The sequence below is a fragment of the Arachis hypogaea genome, chromosome 19, assembly GCF_003086295.3.
Source record: "Arachis hypogaea cultivar Tifrunner chromosome 19, arahy.Tifrunner.gnm2.J5K5, whole genome shotgun sequence".
NCBI classification, from domain to species: Eukaryota; Viridiplantae; Streptophyta; class Magnoliopsida; order Fabales; family Fabaceae; genus Arachis; species Arachis hypogaea.
The window spans coordinates 102249148-102258173 of record NC_092054.1 but is presented as its reverse complement, the minus strand read 5'-3'; the positions used below and the strand labels follow the sequence as shown (position 1 = coordinate 102258173).

The 9026-nt window shown below is 39.3% G+C and overlaps 1 non-coding gene across 1 annotated transcript; it reads right to left on the bottom strand.

Moving 5' to 3' along the window:
- Positions 1-660: 660 nt before the first annotated feature.
- Positions 661-768, bottom strand: LOC112780535 (small nucleolar RNA R71). Its single transcript, XR_003191364.1, has one exon. It is a non-coding gene; the product is annotated as a small nucleolar RNA R71 (small nucleolar RNA).
- Between the last annotated feature and the right edge of the window lie 8258 nt (positions 769-9026).

The window sequence follows — 9026 nt, the reverse complement described above, 5'->3', positions numbered from 1 at the left end:
AATCCGAACCCTCTCTCTCTCTCTGAGTTCAGATTTTCTCTTCTTCTTTTCTTCTACTCACACAGGGACCTCTATACTATGGTAAAAAGGATCCCCATTATTATTTTTCTGTTCCCTCTTTTTTCATATGAGCAGGAGCAAGGACAAGAACATTCTTGTTGAAGCAGATCCAGAACCTGAAAGGACTCTGAAGAGGAAACTAAGAGAAGCTAAATTACAACAATCCAGCAAGCACCTTTCAAAATTTTCGAACAAGAAGAGGAGATGGCAGCCGAAAATAATAATAATGCAAGGAAGATGCTTGGTGACTTTACTGCACCAAAATCCAATTTACATGGAAGAAGCATCTCCATTCCCACTATTGGAGCAAACAATTTTGAGCTTAAGCCTCAACTAGTTTCTCTTATGCAACAAAACTGCAAGTTTCATGGACTTCCATCTGAAGATCTTTTTCAGTTCTTAACTGAATTCTTGCAGATATGTGATACTGTTAAGACAAATGGAGTAGATCCTGAAGTCTACAGGCTCATGCTTTTCCCATTTGCTGTAAGAGACAGAGCTAGACTCTGGTTGGACTCTCAACCTAAGGATAGCCTGAACTCTTGGGATAAGCTGGTCACGACTTTCTTAGCCAAGTTCTTTCCTCCTCAAAAGCTTAGTAAGCTTAGAGTGGATGTTCAAACCTTCAAACAGAAAGAAGGTGAATCCCTCTATGAAGCTTGGGAGAGATACAAATAACTGACCAAAAAGTGTCCTTCTGACATGCTTTCAGAATGGACCATCCTGGATATATTCTATGATGGTCTGTCTGAATTAGCTAAAATGTCATTGCATACTTCTATAGGTGGATCCATTCACCTAAAGAAAATGCCTGCAGAAGCTCAAGAACTCATTGACATGGTTGCTAATAACCAGTTCATGTACACTTCTGAGAGGAATCCTGTGAGTAATGGGACGCCTCAGAAGAAGGGAGTTCTTAAAATTGATACTCTGAATGCCATATTGGCTCAAAATAAAATATTGACTCAGCAAGTCAATATGATTTCTCAGAGTCTGAATAGAATGCAAGCTGCATCCAACAGTACTCAAGAGGCATCTTCTGAAGAAGAGGCTTATGATCCTGAGAACCCTGCAATAGCAGAGGTGAATTACATGGGTGAACCATATGGAAACACCTATAATCCCTCATGGAGAAATCGCCCAAATTTCTCATGGAAGGATCAACAAAAGCCTCAACAAGGCTTTAATAATGGTGGAAGAAACAGGTTTAGCAATAGCAAGCCTTTTCCATCATCCACTCAGCAACAGACAGAGAACTCTAAACAAAATACCTCTAATTTAGCAAACTTAGTCTCTGATGTATCTAAGGCCACTGTAAGTTTCATGAATGAAACAAGGTCCTCCATTAGAAATTTGGAGGCACAAGTGGGACAGCTGAGTAAAAAAATCACTGAAACCCCTCCTAGTGCTCTCCCAAGCAATACAGAAGAAAATCCAAAAGGAGAGTGCAAGGCCATTGACATAGTCAACACGGCTGAACCTAGAGAGGAAGGGAAGGACGTGAATCCCAAGGAGAAAGACCTCCTAGGACGTCCAATGATCAATAAGGAGTATCCCTTTGAGGAACAAAAGGACTCTGAGGCTCATCTAGAGACCATAGAAATTCCATTGAACCTCCTTACGCCCTTCATGAGCTTTGATGAGTATTCTTCTTCTGAAGAGAATGAGGATGTTACTAAAGAGCAAGTTTCCAAGTTTCTTGGTGCAATCATGAAGCTGAATGCCAATTTATTTGGTAATGAGACTTGGGGAGATGAACCTCCCCTGTTCACCAATGAACTAAATGCATTGAATCAACTGAGATTGCCTCAGAAGAAACAGGATCCTGGAAAATTCCTAATACCTTGTACCATAGGCACCATAACCTTTGAGAAGGCTCTATGTGACCTTGGGTCAGGAATAAACCTCATGCCACTCTCTGTAATGGAGAAACTGGGAATCTTTGAGGTACAAGCTGCTAAAATCTCATAAGAGATGGTAGACAATTCCAAAAAATAGGCTTATGGACAAGTAGAGGACATGTTAGTAAAGGTTGAAGGCCTTTACATCCCTGCTGATTTCATAATCCTAGACACTGGGAAGGATGAGGATGAATCCATCATTCTTGGAAGACCCTTCCTAGCCACAGCAAGAGCTGTGATTGATGTTGACAGAGGTGAACTAGTCCTTCAATTGAATAAGGACTCCCTTGTGTTTAAAACTCAAGGTCATCCTTCTGTAAACATGGAAAAGAGGCACAGTAAGCTTCTCTTAAAACAGAGTCATACAGAGCCCTCACAATCAAACTCTAAGTTTGGTAATGGAGGACACAACCAAACTCTAAGTTTGGTGTTGGGAAGTCTCAACAATGCTCTGAACATCTGTGAGGCTCCATGAGAGCCCACTGTCAAGCTATTGACATTAAAGAAGCGCTTGTTGGGAGGCAACCCAATTTTTATCTATCTAATTTTATTTTTATTGTTCTTTCATGTTTTATTAGGTTCATGATCATATGGAGTCACAAAGTAAATAAAAAAAATTAAAAACAGAATAAAAAATAGCAGAAGAAAAATCACACCCTGGAGGAAGGACTTACTGGCGTTCAACACCAGAACAGAGCATAGAGCTGGCACTGAACGCCAGAAACAAGCATAGAACTGGCGTTCAACGCCAGAAACATGCTGCATTTGGGCGTTGAACGCCCAGAACAAGCATCAGTTCGGCATTTAAACGCCAGAATTGTATGCAAAGGCATTTTACATGCCTAATTGGTGCAGGGATGTAAATCCTTGACACCTCAAGATCTGTGGACCTCACAGGATCATCTCAGGATCTGTGGACCCCACAGAATCCCCACCTTCCCTCCTCATAATCCTAGATTCTTCCACATCTTCTTCTTCATCTATTCTTTCTTCTTTTGCTCGAGGGCGAGCAACATTCTAAGTTTGGTGTGGTAAAAGCATAGCTTTTTTTGTTTTTCCATAACCATTGATGACACCTAAGGCCAGAGAAACCTCTATAAAGAGGAAAGGGAAGACAAAAGCTTCCATCTCTGAGTCAGAGGAGATGGAGAGATTCATCTCAAGGGTCTATAGCTCAGTGGTAGAACATTTGACTGCAAATCAAGAGATCCTTGAGATACCTCAGGGGATACATTTTCCCCCACACAATTATTGGGAGCAACTAAGGATAGGAGCACCAAAATCAGTAGGGATCAAGCAACAGAGACAAGGAAGAGACATAGAAGAGCTCAAGGACATCATTGGTTCTTCAAGAAGAAAACGCCATCATCACTAAGGTGGACTCATTCCTTGTTCTTAAATTCTCTGTTTTTCATTTTTTTATGTTAAATGTTTATCTATGTTTGTGTCTTCACTATATGATCATTTAAGTATCTATGCCTTAAAGTAGTGAATATGAATCCATCTACTCTCTTAAATGAAAAATGTTTTAATTCAAAAGAACAAGAAGTACATGAGTTTCGAATTTATCCTTGAACTTAGTTTAATTATATTGATGTGGTGACAATACTTTTTGTTTTCTGAATGAATGCTTGAACAGTGCATATGTCTTTTGAAGTTGTTGTTTAAGAATGTTAAATATGTTGGCTCTTGAAAGAATGATGACAAGGAGACATGTTATTTGATAATCTGAAAAATCATAAAAATGATTCTTGAAGCAAGAAAAAGCAGTGAATACAAAAGCTTGCAGAAAAAAAAATAGTGAAAAAAAAATAAAAAATAAAGAAAAAGAAAAAGCAAGCAGAAAAAGCCAAAAGCTCTTAAAACCAAAAGGCAAGAGCAAAAAGCCAATAGCCCTTAAAACCAAAAGGCAAGGGTAATAAAAAGGATCCCAAGGCTTTGAGCATTAGTGGATAGGAGGGCCTAAAGGAATAAAATCCTGGCCTAAGCGGCTAAAACAAGCTGTCCCTAACCATGTGCTTGTGGCGTGAAGGTGTCAAGTGAAAACTTGAGACTGAGCGGTTAAAGTCAAGGTCCAAAGCAAAAATAGAGTGTGCTTAAGAACCCTGGACACCTCTAATTGGGGACTTTAGCAAAGCTGAGTCACAATCTGAAAAGGTTCACCCAATTATATGTCTGTGGCATTTATGTATCTGGTGGTAATACTGGAAAACAAAGTGCTTAGGGCCACGGCCAAGACTCATAAAGTAGCTGTGTTCAAGAATCAACATACTGAACTAGGAGAATCAATAACACTATCTGAACTCTGAGTTCTTATAGATGCCAATCATTCTGAACTTCAATGGATAAAGTGAGATGCCAAAACTATTCAAGAGGCAAAAAGCTACAAGTCCCGCTCATCTGATTGGAGCTATGTTTCATTGATATTTTGGAATTTATAGTATATTCTCTTCTTTTTATCCTATTTGATTTTCAGTTGCTTGGGGACAAGCAACAATTTAAGTTTGGTGTTGTGATGAGCGGATAATTTATACGCTTTTTGGCATTGTTTTTAGTATGTTTTTAGTAGGATCTAGTTACTTTTAGGGATGTTTTTATTTGTTTTTATGTTAAATTCACATTTCTAGACTTTACTATGAGTTTGTGTGTTTTTCTGTGATTTCAGGTATTTTCTGGCTGAAATTGAGGGACTTGAGCAAAAATCAGATTCAGAGGTTGAAGAAGGACTGCTGATGCTGTTGGATTCTGACCTCCCTGCACTCAAAGTGGATTTTCTGGAGCTACAGAACTGACAATGGCGCGCTTCCAATTGTGTTGGAAAGTAGACATCCAGGGCTTTCCAGCAATATATAATAGTTCATACTTTGGTCGAGTTTAGATGACGCAAAAGGGCGTTGAACGCCAGTTCTACGCTGCAGTCTAGAGTTAAACGCCAAAAACACGTCACGAACCAGAGTTGAACGCCAAAAACACGTTACAACTTGGCGTTCAACTCCAAAAGAAGCCTCTGCACGTGGAAAGCTAAAGCTCAGCCCAAGCACACACCAAGTGGGCCCCGGAAGTGGATTTATGCATCAATTACTTACTTCTGTAAACCCTAGTAGCTAGTTTAGTATAAATAGGACTTTTTACTATTGTATTAGACATCCTGGATTGTATTTTTGATCCTGTGATCACGTTTTGGGGGCTGGCCTCTCGGCCATGCCTGAACCTTTCACTTATGTATTTTCAACGGTAGAGTTTCTATACTCCATAGATTAAGGTGTGGAGCTCTGCTGTTCCTCATGAGTTAATGCAAAGTACTACTGTTTTCTATTCAATTCAACTTATTCCGCTTCTAAGATATCCATTCGCACCCAAGAACTTGATGAATGTGATGATTATGTGACGCTCATCATCATTCTCACTTATGAACGCGTGCCTGACAAACACTTCCGTTCTACATGCAACCAAGCTAGAATGAGTATCTCTTAGATATCTAATACAGGGGACCGAGTCCGAGTTATTAGTATCTTCGTGGTATAAGTTAGAACCCATGGATGGCCATTCCTGAGATCCAAAAAGTCTAAACCTTGTCTGTGGTATTCCGAGTAAGATCTGGGAAGGGATGGCTGTGACGAACTTCAAACTCGCGAGTGCTGGGCGTAGTGACAGACGCAAAAGGAGGGTGAATCCTATTCCAGTATGATCGAGAACCTCAGATGATTGGCCGTGCCGTGACAGAGCATTTGGACCTTTTTCACAAGAGGATGGGATGTAGCCATTGACAACGGTGATGCCCTTACAGAAAGCTTGCCATGGAATTATTTTCTGTTTATTTTCTATTTATTTATTATTTATTTTCTGTTTATTTATTATTTATTTTTGAAAACTCCATAATCAATTATTATCCGCCTGACTGAGATTTACAAGATGACCATAGCTTGCTTCATACCAACAATCTCCGTGGGATCGACCCTTACTCACGTAAGGTTTATTACTTGGACGACCCAGTGCACTTGCTGGTTAGTTGTGCGAAGTTGTGAAGTTATGTTTCGACCATGGTATTATGCATACGTTTTTGGAGCCATTACCAAGGAGAGAACGAACAACAAATTTTACAACCTCAGAGTAACAATTTCGCATACCAGTGGTGTAAAAAGGTTGTTGTTCTCACTTGATTTTCCCTTACTAAATAAGGAAATGTATGGTGATTGAACTAACTCTCACCCTCGGATCCTAGCCCTCTTCCTTGGGGAGGTCTAGGGTTAGTAGGTATGGAATTAGCCAACAACGTCCAGTTTAACCAAGCACTTGAGCATTCCAACTCAAGTATCGCCTCTTAATCAACCCTCATGTCAAGTAGAAATTCTACTCCATTGACATGAAATTAATAATCATAAAAATATAAGAAGACATAATTAATTAAAATAAAATAGAGAATTAAAATTAATTAAAATAAAAATAACTTCATATATTAATAAATTCAAAATGTAACATACTTAATTGAATAGAGTCAAAGAGTAACTAATTAAAAAGAAAGGAATAAGGAAACAAACTAAAGTAATGTCTTCAACGGAGGTAATGACTTTCAGCATCTAAAAATCCAAGCAAAAGCATAAACTATCAATGTAATGCAACTCTAAAAACTCAAATCTGAAACTAAGTGTAATCCTAATGTGATGAATCTCAATGTGTGTTGAGTCTCTGCATGTTCTCCAGGTTTATTCTATGTTTCTGGGCCAAAAACTGGGTCAAAAAGCGGCCCAAAATCGCCCCCAGCGTATTCTGTTATTTTTGCAGATCGCACAGGTCACGCGTACGCGTCGTCCACGCGTTTGCGTTAGTTAGTGATTTTCCTTGTCACGCGTTCGTGTGGTTCACGCGTTCGCGTCATTCATGCAGACTCCAATCCACGCGTTTACGTCAGGCACGCGTCCGCGTCATTGCAAATTCTTCATTTTGCGCGTTCGCGTAGGCCATGCGCTCGCGTCATTGCTCGCTGGTCATCTCCTTAGTTTCTTGTGTTCCTTCCATTTTTGCAAGCCTCCTCTCCAATTTCCAAGCCATTCATGCCCTATGAAGCCTGAAACACTTAACAGACAAATCACGGCATCGAATGGGATAAAGGAGAATTAAAATATATAATTAAAAGTCTCTAGGAAGCAAGTTTTCAACCATGGAGTGATTTTGGGAAGGAATTGTAAATACATGCTAATCATATGAATAAGTGGGTAAATATTTGATAAAACCAAACAATTAAACATAATATAAACCATAAAATAATGGTTTATCAACCACCAAGACCACTTCTATGAAGTAGTGGCAGAGAAGAAGGTGATCCCTGAGGTCCCTTTCAGGCTCAAGAAGAATGAGTATCCAGAAATCCAAAGAGAAATCTGGAGAAGAGGTTGGGAAGTCCTAACCAATCCCATCCAAGAGGTTGGGATCTTAATGGTGCAAGAATTCTATGCTAATGCATGGGTCACGAAAGGAGACCCACATCCTTACATACACTAGGAGACCCACATCCTTACGAAACGAGGTCCCATTTTTGAATGTTTAACCAAACCTCTTTTGCACCTGTTTAAGGTTCGTTAGTGAGTCTTTAAGCTTTAGAACGGGGATGAGTCTGTTAAATAAGTCAAGGAGATACTTAGGAGGGTTTTGCAAAGTGTTATCTGAATTAATGAGGCGTTGGTGATGTTGAATAAGAAGTAAATAATAAAGATAATGATAATAGTAATAAAATATGGCTGAGCTGAGATGTGTTTGATGATGAGGTTGGCTATGAGAAAGAAGAATAAGGAGAATTGAGTTAATTATGAACTTTGAATGAGATATGATGAGATTGATTGAGATATCTGAGACAGGGTAAGATGCAGTGGCATTGTCCACTTGCTCTGGGTAAAAAATGAGGAAGAAGAATGATTGAAAGTGATTATAAAGACAATGATTATGAATGTATAGTGTGAATATATGTTCTATTTTGTTTTGTTGCATCACTTTTTCTTTGTTTGTAAAGTGTGTTGGGTACTATATCCCATGAATGTGGCAGACACTGTATCCCAAGAGCGTGGCGGGCGCTATATCCCAAGATTGTGGGAGCACTTTACCCTGGGAATTGTGTCAGGCACTACATCCCATGAGTGTGGTGGGCACTATATCCCAAGAGCATGGCAGGCGCTATATCCCAAGAGTGTGAAAACACTTTATCCTGGAAAATGCGACGGACACTATATCCCCTGAGTGTAGCAGGCACTATATTCCGAGAGTGTGACGGGAACTATATCCTAAGAGTGTGGAAGCATGTCAGAGATACAATATCCAGGTTAGCTACTAGGTGTGTGGGGTTCTAGCAAAGTAGCCGACATGTCAGCTCACGGCCAATAGGACAGGCATACATCATGTGCATTTGTATGTTTTGCTTGAGTGTGTATTGTTTTGGTTTGCTTAACTGCTTTATCTTTGCTTATCTGCTACTTGTTCTACTTGTTGTAACTGCTATCTATATATGTCCTTTCCTTGTTTGTTTTGTTTGTCTTTGCAACTAAGAAATCCCTTATTTGGCAGAGGTGTGACGAGGGTAGTTTCACCGGTGTTCCGAAGGGTTGGAGAAAGCAAAAGTGAAGTGTTGAGTTAGGATTAGATTCAGAACTTGAGAACCCTCGACATTTACCAAATTTCAGGTTTACTTATTCCTTTAACTTTAAATCTGAGTGTAGGAGTTCTAGGAATGTCTCTGGCTTTCTTGAGACATTTTATATTAACTTTGCGAGCACCTTTACTATACTGAGAACCTCCGGTTCTCATTCTATACATATATTGTTGTTTTCAGATGCAGGACGCGAGGCATCGTACTGAGCATTCTGGAGACTTTTAGAAACAAAGAACTATCTTGGGACTCGGTGTTTGCATTTTATTTATGTTTATATATGTAAACAGATTCTCCTCTGTTTATATTTTGTATTTCGTCCCTCCTAGAGGTTGATTTGGAGAAACAGGATTTATGTTTATCTTTTGGTTTATTTTTTAGTTGTATATATATATATAGTTATATACTTGTCTCTTTAGTTTTCTATATAA